Source organism: Glycine max, chromosome 16 (genome assembly GCF_000004515.6).
Source record: "Glycine max cultivar Williams 82 chromosome 16, Glycine_max_v4.0, whole genome shotgun sequence".
NCBI lineage: Eukaryota > Viridiplantae > Streptophyta > Magnoliopsida > Fabales > Fabaceae > Glycine > Glycine max.
Window position 1 is genome coordinate 21,587,261 of NC_038252.2, and position 14,394 is coordinate 21,601,654.

At 30.7% G+C, this 14,394-nt stretch overlaps 1 pseudogene; it reads left to right on the plus strand.

The window, feature by feature from the left end:
* Nucleotides 1–5,801: 5,801 nt before the first annotated feature.
* LOC100809765 (agamous-like MADS-box protein AP3) lies at nucleotides 5,802–11,967 on the plus strand (annotated as a pseudogene).
* Nucleotides 11,968–14,394: the final 2,427 nt, after the last annotated feature.

Consider the following 14,394-nt stretch of genomic DNA (forward strand, 5'->3'; position numbering starts at 1 on the left):
AAAAAAAACTTAGCCCTAATCCTTAAATAAAAAAAACTTAGACCTAACCCCTAAAAAAATAAGAACTAACCCCTAACCCCTAAAAAAATAAGAACTAACCCTAACCCTTCAAATAAAAAAAATTAACCCCAACCCTAAAATAAAAAAAAACTTAGCCCTAACCCCTAACAAATAAGAACTAACCCCTAACCCCTAAAAAAATAAGAACTAACCCTAACCCTTCAAATAAAAAAACTTAGCCCTACCCATACCCCTAAAATAAAAAAACTAAACCCTAACCCTTAAAATAAAAAACTAAACCCTAACACTTAAAACATAAAGCGTAAACCCTAATCCCATAGTTCTAAACACTAAAACCTAAGGCTTAGACCCTAAACACTAAACCAAAATACTTAGACACTAAACCATAATGACTAAGTCCATAGTTTGTCATTGTAGATAGTTAAAAAAAACTAAGGTAGACAAAATACTTAGACACTAACGTTTCTAACTAACGATCAACACCAATGTCACTCAACCTCGATTGATCCACTCCATTTATTTCAACTTCTAAATGTAATTTTATTTCATTAGAAGCACACATTCAACAAAAAGTAACTGACGATTTCATTGAAGACCAACAAGTAAATACATTGAACAAAACCTAAAGCAATACAAGTCAGTCATGTAACATACATAAATCAATTAAATGAATTACTCCCACGGTCAGATTGCATTGGACATCGGCGCCTATTGTGCCCTTCAGCTCCACATCTACTACATTTTTGTCGGTGGTCAGATGGTTCGACCCAATCCATCTCATTCCTTATCCTTGTTGATTTTGGCCGACCTTTCGCACGAATTGTAGTTGGGTCAGGGATTAGTGTCCATGCCTCATCAGAAGGAGGAATTGCCGCTTCATTCCCAAGAGGCCACCATTGTGCGAAGTATGCTTTTAAGATGTGTTCATTGGTGTAAACAACATCTATATATTGGTAGTAGTTCATGCTCACGTAACCACAAGCTGCAATAATGTGTGAACATGGATAGTGAAGCGCAAAATACCTTCCGCATTGACAATAATGGCCATTCAAGTTAACTGCCCATTTTTGTCCGCCACGTTGCGTTATAGGATTGAAGGTCTCCTCTACTTCAAACCTTGTCGAGTGGATATCATACACGCGAACGATGTACAAACAAGCTTGTTCTTGATTTTTCCTAAGTTCTGTAACAAGCTTAGAACAATAAACTTGGCCTTCTCTTAATTGTCTTTGGGCTTGGCGACCACGATCAACAAAGTACTTTCGGCACCTACTATATGTTGAATTGACCAACGCTGTTATTGGAATGCTGCGACAATCTTTCAACACCTTATTCACTCTGATAGGTTGGTTATCATGTGACCATATCGTCGTCCAGATGTATCGTAAGCCATGCTCCATTTTTCCTTTGAAATGCGATCAATCCATCTTGCTATGGCTGGACTCAGTTGACGAAATTTTTCTAAGTTTTGATCAAACACATGCTTGCAAGGAGTGTACGCTGCATCAAATTTGTTATCATCAAAAGTTGTACGTAGACATCAAACTCAAATTAAATTAATGTATAAAATAAACCTTACCCAATTTCTTGAACATCTCTTTCTTTTTCGCGTTGTTGAATTTGCGATTGAAATTGCTGGCTATGTGTCGGACGCAGTACACATGATAACCGTGGGGAGGTTACCAACCAAGATGTTCGTTAGCGACAACAGACTTTATACTCGCGTGACGATCAGATATTAGACAAATTCCATTCTTATCTATGACGTGTTCACGCAAGTGGGCAAAAAACCATGACCATGCTGTTAGCGTTTCGCCTTCGACCACGGCGAATGCTAGAGGAAGAACACCACCATTTCCATCTTGCGATGTGGCCATTAACAGGGTCCCACGGTATTTGCCGTATAAATGTGTGCCGTCAACTTGTATGATTGGCTTACAGTACTTAAAAGCTTCTTTGCATTGACCAAATGTCCAAAATACTCGATGAAACTGACGATGTTCGCGACTTACCCTATTACCAACAATAAAATCGTCATGTAGTATTTGAAAGTAAGACCCAGGAGAATGATTTTGCATGTGTGTTAGCCATGACGAGAGTTTCGCATACGACTCTTCCCAATCGCCATATTCAATTGCAATCGCCTTTTGTTTGGCCATTCATGCTTTTCTGTATGAAACCTTATAGGAAAATTCACTATTTATCCTTTCTTGAATCAAAGAAATTTTTATTGATGGATCTTCTCTGATCATGCCTGTAATTCAAATAATAAAATCAAATTACAAATTAAAATAACAAATAACACAAAAGTAGGATAATATGAACATAAAAAACGTACCTACTACGCAAGTCGCAATTAAATTTGAACCAAGCTTCTCATGGTCTTGTGTCATAGTCATATTTAGACATGTGTGCGGTCCACCCCATTGTGTCACTTTCCATGCATCAATTTTTTTGGATAAAATTGCCCTCATATAAAAAGGGCAAGGAGACTCTTCGGTGTTGTTGGGGCAACAAACGATATATTTGTGTGATTTCGTTTCAACAACCTTAAAAGTTTGATGCACCTTCATCACATATTGTTTCAGTGCATTTTTGACCGCATCTTTACTGTCAAAATCCATGCCAACATATAATTCTTGTCCAACATTAAAAGTCGTTGGCATGTCCAGACCACAAATGTCCTCCTCGTCCGGATGACTCCAATTGATATTATTATAATGCATAGCATCATTCCAAAATGGATTTTGAATTTGTGGTACACCTAATAATTTAAAAAAAATCATGTCAACAAACTACTCCTATTTAGTTACCATTAAATACAATTCTCATAAAAAGATAGATGTATTCAACTAATTTTGTATTTCACAAACATTTACCTTCGCTTGGGTGAACAATTGAAACTGGTTCAACGATGTCCGTGACTTCATCGTCTGTATCAGATATTCCATCATCACTATCATCTTCATCGAAAGACTCTTCAACGTATGAGTTAGATGCAAGGTAATCATCATCATCATCATCTTCATCATCATGTAAATTGCTTGGCAGACACAAAATTCCGATTCATGATGAGATACATTACGTCCACATGACGTAACAGAATTTGCAGCATGAAACATCGAACCACCAGCAACATCCTTTTCTACGTACAATTCTAGAACTGACATTTGTTGTTGTTGTTGAAAACTTTCGATCATAGTTTCAACATCTTTGTCATCACAAATTTGCAATGCAACATATTTTCCTGAAACTAAAAATCTACAACTTATAGTAGAAATAATTTCATTATTTTCTAACTTTACCTTATCTCCAATTTTTTTTTTCAAAGCATCGCAACTAATTCCGCGTTTAATCTGAATGGCCTTTTTACTGCCTTCAAATATTACACCATCACTGTCTTCATATACTCTTCCATTGAAATACAACACCTGTAATAATTGAAATTCAATGATATACCTACATCATCAAAATTAATAATAATTAATCATAACAATAGGAGTTTTAAAATAAATAATTACTCACACTCATTTTATAATCAAAATTCTAATTAAAAAAATTAATTCACTTAAACTTTGCCTTCAAATATTAATTGAAACTGGTTCAACGATGTCCGTGACTTCATCGTCTGTATCAGATATTCCATCATCACTATCATCTTCATCGAAAGACTCTTCAACGTATGAGTTAGATGCAAGGTAATCATCATCATCATCATCTTCATCATCATGTAAATTGCTTGGCAGACACAAAATGGAAGGGTTATAAATGAAAGGATTACACTTAAAAAAATTTCAGACGGCACATGGCCAACACGCCTAGGCGCCCCAATATTTGTATCTTCAAAGTCGTTTTTCAGTACTAATTAACGAGAACAACTTACTTTACTTAACTCAAATGGCATATATTCGGTAATGAAGGATATATCATATATATACATATGAGAAAATTAGTAGGAAAGTATATTGTCTATATATAGGAGTGGAGGAGACAGACAAATAAGGCGTAATTTTTCCTCCATCTCCACTTAATAGTCTCAATGGTTAATTAATTAAATTACATGCACGTATATGTAAGGCAAAAAATACTCGGTGAACAACTAATTTGAAACTTAGTGAGACAAGGAGATAAAAGAAATATATACAATTCAAGTATAATAACTAATATGATATATGTGATAAAAACAAAGAGATACAAAATTAGTGAGTGTTAAAGGATTAATTCAACTATATTTTTTAATTTTCTGCACTAGTGATTGCTTGGAGAGATAAAATATTCACCTATTATTTTTCGATAATTGGACAAGTATTAGACTTGATCTAGTATAAAATAATCTAAAAATCCAAGTAAACTTCTTTTAAGATTATTAAAAATCAATAAATTACTAATAAATATAGTAACGAAAAATTGTTATTCACATGTTAGTAAATTTAAATGACGGGACTTTTAAAATTGGTAATATTTTTCTTATTGTTTTTATAATTAAAATTACAATTTCTTTTTGTTAACTTATACTAAATTTTATTACAAGTAAAATAAAACTTCGTACTCAGAACAAACCACAAAATACTTAAGAAATAGCATGTAATTATTTTTTGTCTTAAATTAAATTATATGTCAAATAATACTTCAGACGCAAAAACCATTAACAAAAAGGCTTACAAATAATTACTACTAATATTTTTTAAATTTAAAATGTAATTTACAAAATTAATACACTTAAATTTGAGCTTCAAATTTCATTCTAACCATAATATTTGTTACTTCAAAATAAAAAATTTGTACATCATAAATAAACAAAATGAAAGAAAACTTTAATTAAATAAATATAAAACATCCTTACTATAGAATCAAACTTCAAAACTCTTTCTTCCTCTTTCACAATACTCTCTTCAGTCTCAAATTTATGTAAGTGCAAAGTATGATTGAAGTTTGCTCTATTTAAAGAAATTTTTTAGCAAAAAGCTACGTACGCAAATTTATACACCATTATTAAAGTAACTCTGTATGGTCACCTCCTAGATGCCTAGCTCTTTAAGCTGCCATGCATGCATGTGATTTCTGATTTCCCTATCCAAACAGTGCCCTATTCTCCTCCCTAGCCCTGCATAAAAACAATTTCAGTGCATGTGAACCCTAGCTGCATCAGATCAGGCTTGAGTCTCATCATTCAGCATCACTCTCCAAGCTTCAGTCCCATCAAACCTGTCCACGTGGAGTGGTTTAAAATTATTATCACTACTATAAAAATAGCTTTTTACAACACGTATCCTACGACGGTTGTACAGAAACCGCCTTAAAAAATAGTACGGTGGCATTTTTGTAATTATTGTTAGTTTTAGAGTATTTTACGACACACATTCTAAGACGGTCATTGAAAACCGCCTTAGAATGTTATATGTAATTAAATTCACTGCGGGTCTTAATAAAAACCCGTCGTAATTGAGAAACAAAAAAAGCAAAATGCGTCCTCCTCCTTCTCCTTTCGCAAACCCTAATTCTTGAACCTTCCTGCCTCCACTCAGCTGACCCTCTCATACTCTCACTCTCATACTCTCTCTTCTCTTTCTCGTAAGGGTCCCCACAGTGCACATAGGAGCTGGTGTTGACGATGAAACGAGAAAGAGCACAAGACGTTTATGAAAAAGCATGCAATAGCTTTCACTAATTTGGCAAAGAGGCCTCCCATTTGCGGCAATGCAAACGCACCTCCTCTTTCCCTCATTAATTGAAATCGCTGCCCCAGATCGAGCAAGTGAAGAAGCTGCTAGCTATTAGCTATGGCTAGAGGAAAGATCCAAATCAAGAGGATAGAGAACACCACCAAGAAGGCCAACGAGCTCACTGTTCTCTGCGATGCCAAGGTTTCTATTATTATGTTCTCCAGCACTGGAAAACTCCACAAGATCGAGCAATCGTACGTTTTTTTTATTCTCTATCTCGTCCAACAAACCCTACCTACCTATCTTCTCTCTTATGTCTTTTTCTTTTTTCAAGAACAAAGCAGTTCTTCGATCAATACCAGATGACTCTGGGAGTTGATATTTGGAACTCTCATTACGAGGTTCTCTCTTTTCTTTTCTTCAGATTTACTTCTGCCTGCTGCTTTGGAAGTTGTAATTGATAATATATTTTATTTTAATTGGTTGATTTGTCCCCCAGAATATGCAAGAGAACTTGAAGAAACTGAAAGAGGTGAATAGGAATCTTCGTAAGGAATTTAGGTATATATATCTTTCATCACTTCGATCGATCTCTTTGGTAATGTTTTATTCTTGATATATATATATATATATATATATATATATATATATATATATATATATATATATATATATATATGCACATGCACATGTTTTATTTAATTTGTTTACTTTACTGCTGGTGTTTGTTCATGGCTTAGGTAGAGAATTGGAGATTGTCTGAATGAGCTGGGCATGGAAGATCTCAGGCTCCTTGAGGAAGGAATGGACAAGGCCGCCAAGGTTGTTCGTGAGCGTAAGGTTAGATTAATTATATGTTCCTCTTTTTGCTTTACATGAGCAATCAGGCTAGCTACCCTGTGCATATGCTATTTGAAAACAAGAGTAAAGATCTTAAATTTTGTATATAAAAACTTGTTTGTGCTGTGTCTGCAGCACTTATTTGGTTAGAGATGCATAGCAGCACTTGTTTGTGTCTGCGGCAAACACAAAGGCGCCGCAACAGAGTCTTTGAATTCGTATATTAGTATTTCTGGCATATCTAGTGAAGTCTTTGAATTCTTGCTGGACTTATATGATGTCTTTCAGTTTTTCATTGGCCTTGTATTTTGTCTTAACAGTTGAAATCTTTTTTATTTATTAACAAAATTCTAATCTCGAATGAGAATGAAACTAGACAATCAATTATGTATAATTGGTGCATTTAATGAGAAGAACATTTGGGTACTTGGTTGGTGACACGTGAATCTTAAATGTTGATGCAGCTTAGAGAACTAGTACTACAGGATATTGGTACTTATGACTGGCCAGTTGAAGAATGCCACTATTGCTGTCGATGCCTTGTCTGTATGGTAAGTTATAGGATTGAGTTCAAGGATTGTATTCTATAAGTACTTGGTCAGCCATGCCTTGCCTTATTATATTCTATTATAATGGAACTCTTATTATATTCTATTACCACCAAATTATGCAGCAATATCCTTTTAAAAAAAAGGCACGCTAACTCAATGGAAAATAAGTCAATTAAATACAAACTTTCAAATGCCAATAATGCCTTAGTATTGCTAATGTGATGTTCTATTAGTTTGATAATTGATATTATGATAATTTGTCACGTTATCATTTAATTGATAAATAAAAATTAATAGAAAGCACCAAAAATAAAATTTTGAAAATGTTAGATATAATAAAAAAATTAGGTAATATACTGAAAATGAAATCTATTAGTATATGAAAAACATATTATATCTTGTAGTTTTTAAAGAAAAGAAAACGGAAGAGATGTCAGTAAGGCTTTTCACTTTTAATTCTTGACACCTCCAGTAAGGCTTGACACCTCCAGTAAGACTTTCTGACTCTTGTTATTAAATATAGGAGGATATTGATCTTTCCACAAAAAGGAAAAGAAAATGAAATTAACAGCATATTTTGCACCTTTTACTTTTACTAAAGTACCTATAATAACTGATTACGTAAAGTTCGAAAAAAGTACACATATATACATCTTAGAATATTATACATAAGACCATTGGTGAGAAAGCAATGTGGTTAAAAATTTTACAATTTCGATCAGCTGCTGTTTTTTTTTATTATTATTAAAAGAAAAATGATACATGAACTACTCTAGTTAATACCCATTGAACACCTAGAAAAAGAAAAAAAGTATATAGATTTGATAGATTTTGTGATGTGATGAAAAGAAAGAGAAAAAGAAATAAGAAATATTAATATGGTGTTTAAAATAACAAAGTGTATGTGTATTATTATTTGATTCATGAGGCTTTTCTTCCGATAGATTTAGTGAACATTGACACCGCTGGAATCACTGCTCTAGAGGAACTGCATAAAAGTTTGTCTTCACATGGAAAACAGGTAACTTCTTTTTGTTTTGGACATTAAGATATATGTTGGTTGCTTGAATGGCTCACCTAAAAAAAAATCACAAACTTAATGATGAGTTGTTAGGTGCGTTTCTGTTATTGTATATATATTATTATAAATTATAAATTTATGATAAAAGTATAATATATGGCGTTAACATACAAATTTATTAACATAGAAAATTGAGGTATATGTTACTGATGCATCATATTGTTTATGATAATTCTATTTTAATGACGATTAATAATTTTTATACTAATTGCTTAATTAATTTCTATAAAATAAAAAGACAAATGAATCTAATGTTTATAAACTTGAGGTACAAAATTGATAGATATTTGGACAATATAGATGGAATCTAGCTGTGACTTAGTGCTCTATATGGTTTCTTATATATTGATTTTAGTTCCCATAGCATATAGTGAGTGCAACTACAACTCTGGATCTGATAACCATTAAAATAAAATGAAGCTATCCCTATAAGGAGCCTTCCTGATCCTTCTTTGCTCTCTAGTCTTTCCCTTTTAGCCAATGCTCACTTTCCTTTAAAAAAATTGATAGAGCTAAAGCATTTGATTCAGCTACCTTCATAATCCATCCACTTCTATATATACTTGTACCATCTTAAATTTCCGCTTGAAGTTTTGTTTTACAAAAAAGCTTGACTTTTCCAGTCTCAAATGCGGATAACAATTTGGTGCAATTTGGCTATTCAGGTTAGCTTCCTCCTCAAGATGCTGCCTTAGACGTAATCAATGAGGTAAGAGGGCCTTGTGAGAGTCCTTTCTTGATCACCCTTTAGTATTCCTGAAGATTTAGAAATAATAGAACAATAAGTATCTACTAATAATTGAGTGGTATATCTACCAAGTGGAAGTGTGAGGATTGACCAGTTTGAACTTTTGAAGATTTCAGTCATATTAGAGTGCTTAGGAAGCCAAAAAAAATATCAGATTCCATCATAACTAGAGTTATTGGATACTTTTTTATATGATGCATCTACTTGCTTTTAAGAAAATATCTTTTCTATCTTATGTTCTGGACTATAAATAAACATCTTTTCTGCTGGATATGTTACAATTTCTGAATTTTCATAATACATTTCTGAATTTTCACAATTTCTGAATTTTTATAGTAACTTGTCAAATCTCAAGACGCAAGAACACAGTGTTTTCAATTTAAAAGTAGCTTTAAATTAATTTAAAAATTTTGATCTAACGATTCATATAAATTCAAACTTCCTTTACATAGATAGATATATTAGATAGATTCAAATGAGTTAATTATTTTTCATAACTAATGATAATAATTTTATATCACTAGTTAGCAACTCTAATTGATTCGTGTTATACACAAGTAAATAATATTCATGAATATTTTAAATATATAAATATTTTTTAAATTTATAGTAGGAATTATTTATAATTAATTTTTTAATTATTGATTGTAAAGTATAATATTTTTAATCATTAATTATTGTTGTCAATTACAGATATATAATTTATTAAAGTATATGGTAAAATATAGTTTTTAAAATACAATAAATGGGATAAATAAAAAACATTTTAGAAAAGAATGTTAATTTCTCATTCTTTAAAACTCAGTACATAATGAGTTTTGCTTTTATTTTGTTAACATAAAACATAAATCTATATTAATATTTAAGATAAATAATATTTTCAATCCTCGTGAAGGAGAAACGGGTGTACTGGTGTACTAGAAAACAATAGAAATAATAAAAATTAAAAAATGTTTAACAAGTTAACAAAATCAGAGGATTTGCACATGTAGGTTAACAAAATCAGTGCTAGTTGATTTTGTTGCGGTGTCCAATTTTTAATACAAAGATAATTATACCATTAACTAATTAGAATTTCTCTTAGATATAATTTTTAAAATAATTATCATAAAAATTAATATACTCTTATTATGTATACCAACTAGCACTGATTTTTTAATATCTCCAACAGATTTTTTCATATAAAAAAGTTATTACTATATATAACAATCTATGATTTTATTAGTTCATTCTAGTTAAATTCTTTTTTGGCTGTTTATTGATTTATATATGTGATGTAATTGCAGGGTACTCAAAGATTTTTGCAACGCTTGGAGTTGTATGCAAGTGTTGTGATGGGGTTGGAGGCGCCTGCACTAGTAAATGGACAGAATCTTGCAATAACCTACAATATTTTCCTTGGAAATCACACTGTACTAAGCAACATCAAATATTTTATGCTAATTAAACATATAAATATAAATATACACAACATTTCAAACTGAGTTATTATTGAAACTGAACCCTTTTTGGATGTTATGGTTAAAACTGAGTTATTATCGGAGTCCACTGCTTTCCATGTTCAATCCCTTGATTCAGTTCATATGAATTTTTAAGATAATTATGATTATTAAACACATACTAATAGTTGAAACTGGTTGACAATGATTCAGCACATATGGTTATTTGTCGTAAACCTGTTTATTGTACTACTCCATCTAAAATTTCGTATAACATTTAAAGACGGTTAATAACAATTAACCGTCTTTGAAAGACACAACATTTAAAGACGGTTATTAGCAAATAACCGTCTTTAAATGTCTATTTTGACACAGTTTTCAAAGACGGTTATTTGTTTGATTGTAAAGTCTGACATACCTTTCAAAGACGGTTATTAACTAATAACCGTCTTTGAATGTCTATTCTGACACACAGTTCAAAGACGGTTATTAGCAAATAACCGTCTTTGAATGTAAACTCTGATACAACATACAAAGACGGTTATTAACTAATAATCATCTTTGAATGTCTATTCTGACACACAGTTCAAAGACGGTTATTAACAAATAACCGTCTTTGAATGTAAACTTTGACATAACATACAAAGACGGTTATTAGTTAATAACCGTCTTTGAAAGGTTCCTACATTTAAAGACGGTTATTATAATAACCGTCGTAAAAACTGATTTTGTTTTAACGACGTTTTAAACAATTACGGTTGATAACCGTCGTTAAATACACTTATTAACCGTCGTAAAAAGCCTTTTTTTTAGTAGTGAAGGAGATTCTCACCTTTTAAGTGATTAACTTAAGTACATAGAAAACTGTATGTTTGATTTATGGAAAAAAAAGTGTAAGAAGAGAAAAATAAGGAAGGAAAAGGAATAGAAAATATATAAATGATTTTTTTTTTCAAATTGTATGATAAGAAAGAAATAAAAGATAAGAAAATTAGTATTGTTCTCTTCTTGTATAGTTGTATAGAAAGAAGAATAAAAAATGTGTTTAAAATTATAAAACAATTTAAAACAAAAAAGATAAAAAATTTGAGAAAAAATTGTTTAATTTGTGCATGAAAGACTACATTTTTTCTGTTTTCCATCTTCTATGTTTGAACAGAATAATTTTTTAGTTTGATTCCCACAAAAATGTTTTCAGTCTTCTAAATAAAAAGCTAAACCATGAAAAAGATAATGAGCCTCACCTTTTTCGTCATTTGCCTTTTCCTGCTTCCACATTTTGGGAAAACAAACACTAACAACAACTAATAAATCAACTTAACTTTTGGTGGTTGATTTTCCAATTTGCAACTGTAAACGTAATAACGTAATAGGAGAGAGAACTTCATATTGCCCCTATCCCGCCAGCTCCAAAGGCGGGACTGCCCACGTAGGCATGTCCCGCCAGGAGAAATGGCGATATGCACTGTGTACACGTTTTCTCACTCCTACTCAGCCTATCCCGCCAGAAGGAATGGCGGTACCCCTTGCCTGTCCCGCTGCTGCGACTGGCGGTACCCACTATCCCGCCATTGGCACTGGCGGTTCAAGCTTCCCGCCAGTGTCAATGGTGGCACCCATGTAAGAAACAGACCCCCTCTGCAATTTGTTATAAATGAGACCCCCTTCCGTAAATTGTTTCTAAAAGAAACCCTATAAAGTAAATTTGCCTTATAGGTCATATGTTAAGTTGTATGAAAATATGGGAAAAAAAGAAGCTTTTGTAATCTTTTTATAGCTATTTTTTAAAAATTTATATTTTTAATCCTTAATCTAAATTTTAATGGGTCAAAAGTCTAAATTTACTAAATAATAATATTAACTGATGTAACAGTGTGAAATTTATAGTCTAATAACTTATCATATTATTAACAAGTATGATATGACAATACTCAACTATATTTTGTAGCCAGTGTTTTTTAATTTATTATCAACTAATTTTATATTATCAACTATTCTAATCTTTGATAATCTCAATAAAAAAAGTTTCTTTCTCAATTTTAAAATAATTTTCGTCTTAGATTATTCTAAAAATTTGACACTTTCTATAATAACATATGTGTAGGTTCAAATATACCCAACCTTAATATCAAGTAAAAAGTAACAGATTCAAAATTTACAAATATAAAAAATAGATAAGTTTTTTATAACGACAGATTCTAAATATTTTTATATTATTGAAGACGAAAAATATATTTTAACTTTTTATAATTAAAATTGCCAGCACACATGACTTGTTAATGTTAAATGTCTTATACAACATTTAGGAAATTTGTATAGGTTTTAAAAACAAAAAAAATAACATGTGTAATTTTCTTAAACTTCAAGGGAGACATGTGTAATTTAATCAAATAATAAATAGATAAAAAAGAATAATAACTTTACAAAATTAACCTTATATAATAATTAATTCATTTATAGATTTTGTTATTCATCATTAATTAATATTATAAGGGATATAAGTGAAAAAAAAGACTTAATATTATAATGGAAACATAAAATGATAGCTATTTTAAAATAATTTTTTTTACACAACAATTATAATGGGATGAAAGAATTAATTCATTTCCTAAAATATCCTTTACATTAATTACATAAGACAAAAAAAGGTTGATAAAAATAAAACTAATTAAATAAAAGACATATTAAAGATATTATTATTAAATATTAGAAAAATAAAAATTTACTTATATTTAAATTCAACATTCATTATTTTTTTTCATATTTCAGTACTCCGAAGGCAGTATTAATTAATACTATGTGTCTATTGATTGATCATTCTAATGCCATTATTGTTGGGAGTTGGGTTTGAGACAAGACATAGTATTAATGTGTATATAGATTGAACACTCTAATGACATCATTTTTGCAAGTGAGAAATTTTAGTTTATAAACTCAGCTCAAGGATTTATTTTTTGTTTCAATTCAATTAAAACGCTGGATTTTCATCCACGCTTTTTATATGTAAATTTGAAATTTTTGACGTAATAAATATATTAATTAATCTAACAACATTAAAATACTGAGTTGTGGTTTATACTACAAAAGCTAGCAATGAATACTAAGTAGAACCTGTAGAAGTTCAGAATATCAGGATACTGAGTTGTGGTTTATACTACAAAAGCTAGCAACATAACATTTGTTTAACTTAGAGATTTTTTTGTTGGATTATCTATTTTATCTGATTAGTTAAGATGAAAAGCCTAGCTCCTAATTAAAATTTTAATTTCCATACAATAACTTGAAAATAAAATATCATAAGCAAGTTTTTATTTGTGCAAAAAAAGACCTAGTGAATTTGTGTGTGACTATTTAATCCTCCTTCTAATGATTAACTGATTCACTTCAAAATATAATTTTATATGAAATTGTCACATTTTATATGCATTTCTTCACCCAATAAGCTTGAGCCACGTTAATGAGTTTCACATAACATTTTCAATCAAAATTACATTATACTTATATAATCATGATTTCATTGTGAACAAAACATAGCTATATATATTTCGTTCAAACAAGAAATGGTTTATTCCCTGGCAGAATAAATTAAAGGTGTCGTGCTTTTTTTTTTTTTTTAATTTTATGAGCAAAACATTTAATTGCCAAGAAGCCAAAGCACAAGATGTCCAGAGGCTAATAAGTAATGCAAGCTATAAATTAAAGCTGATACACAACAGCAAAATCCCCTATATATATATATATATATATATATATATATATATATATATATATATATATATATATATATATATATATATATATATATATATATATATATATATATATATATATATCAACTTATCTATCATATTTCTTCAAAGGTTGAACCCGATGAGAAATGAAAGCTTCAGGCCGTGTGCCTAAATATTAAACAGCTTGAGCAGCAACATGTTTGCACTAGATAGAGGCATCATTCAACAAGATAAGGCACTTAACAGTTATAAAACGAGCGGCAGCTATCAGCTATATATGTCTGCAATAATACAAGCATGTGATGTGTTGGTATATAATG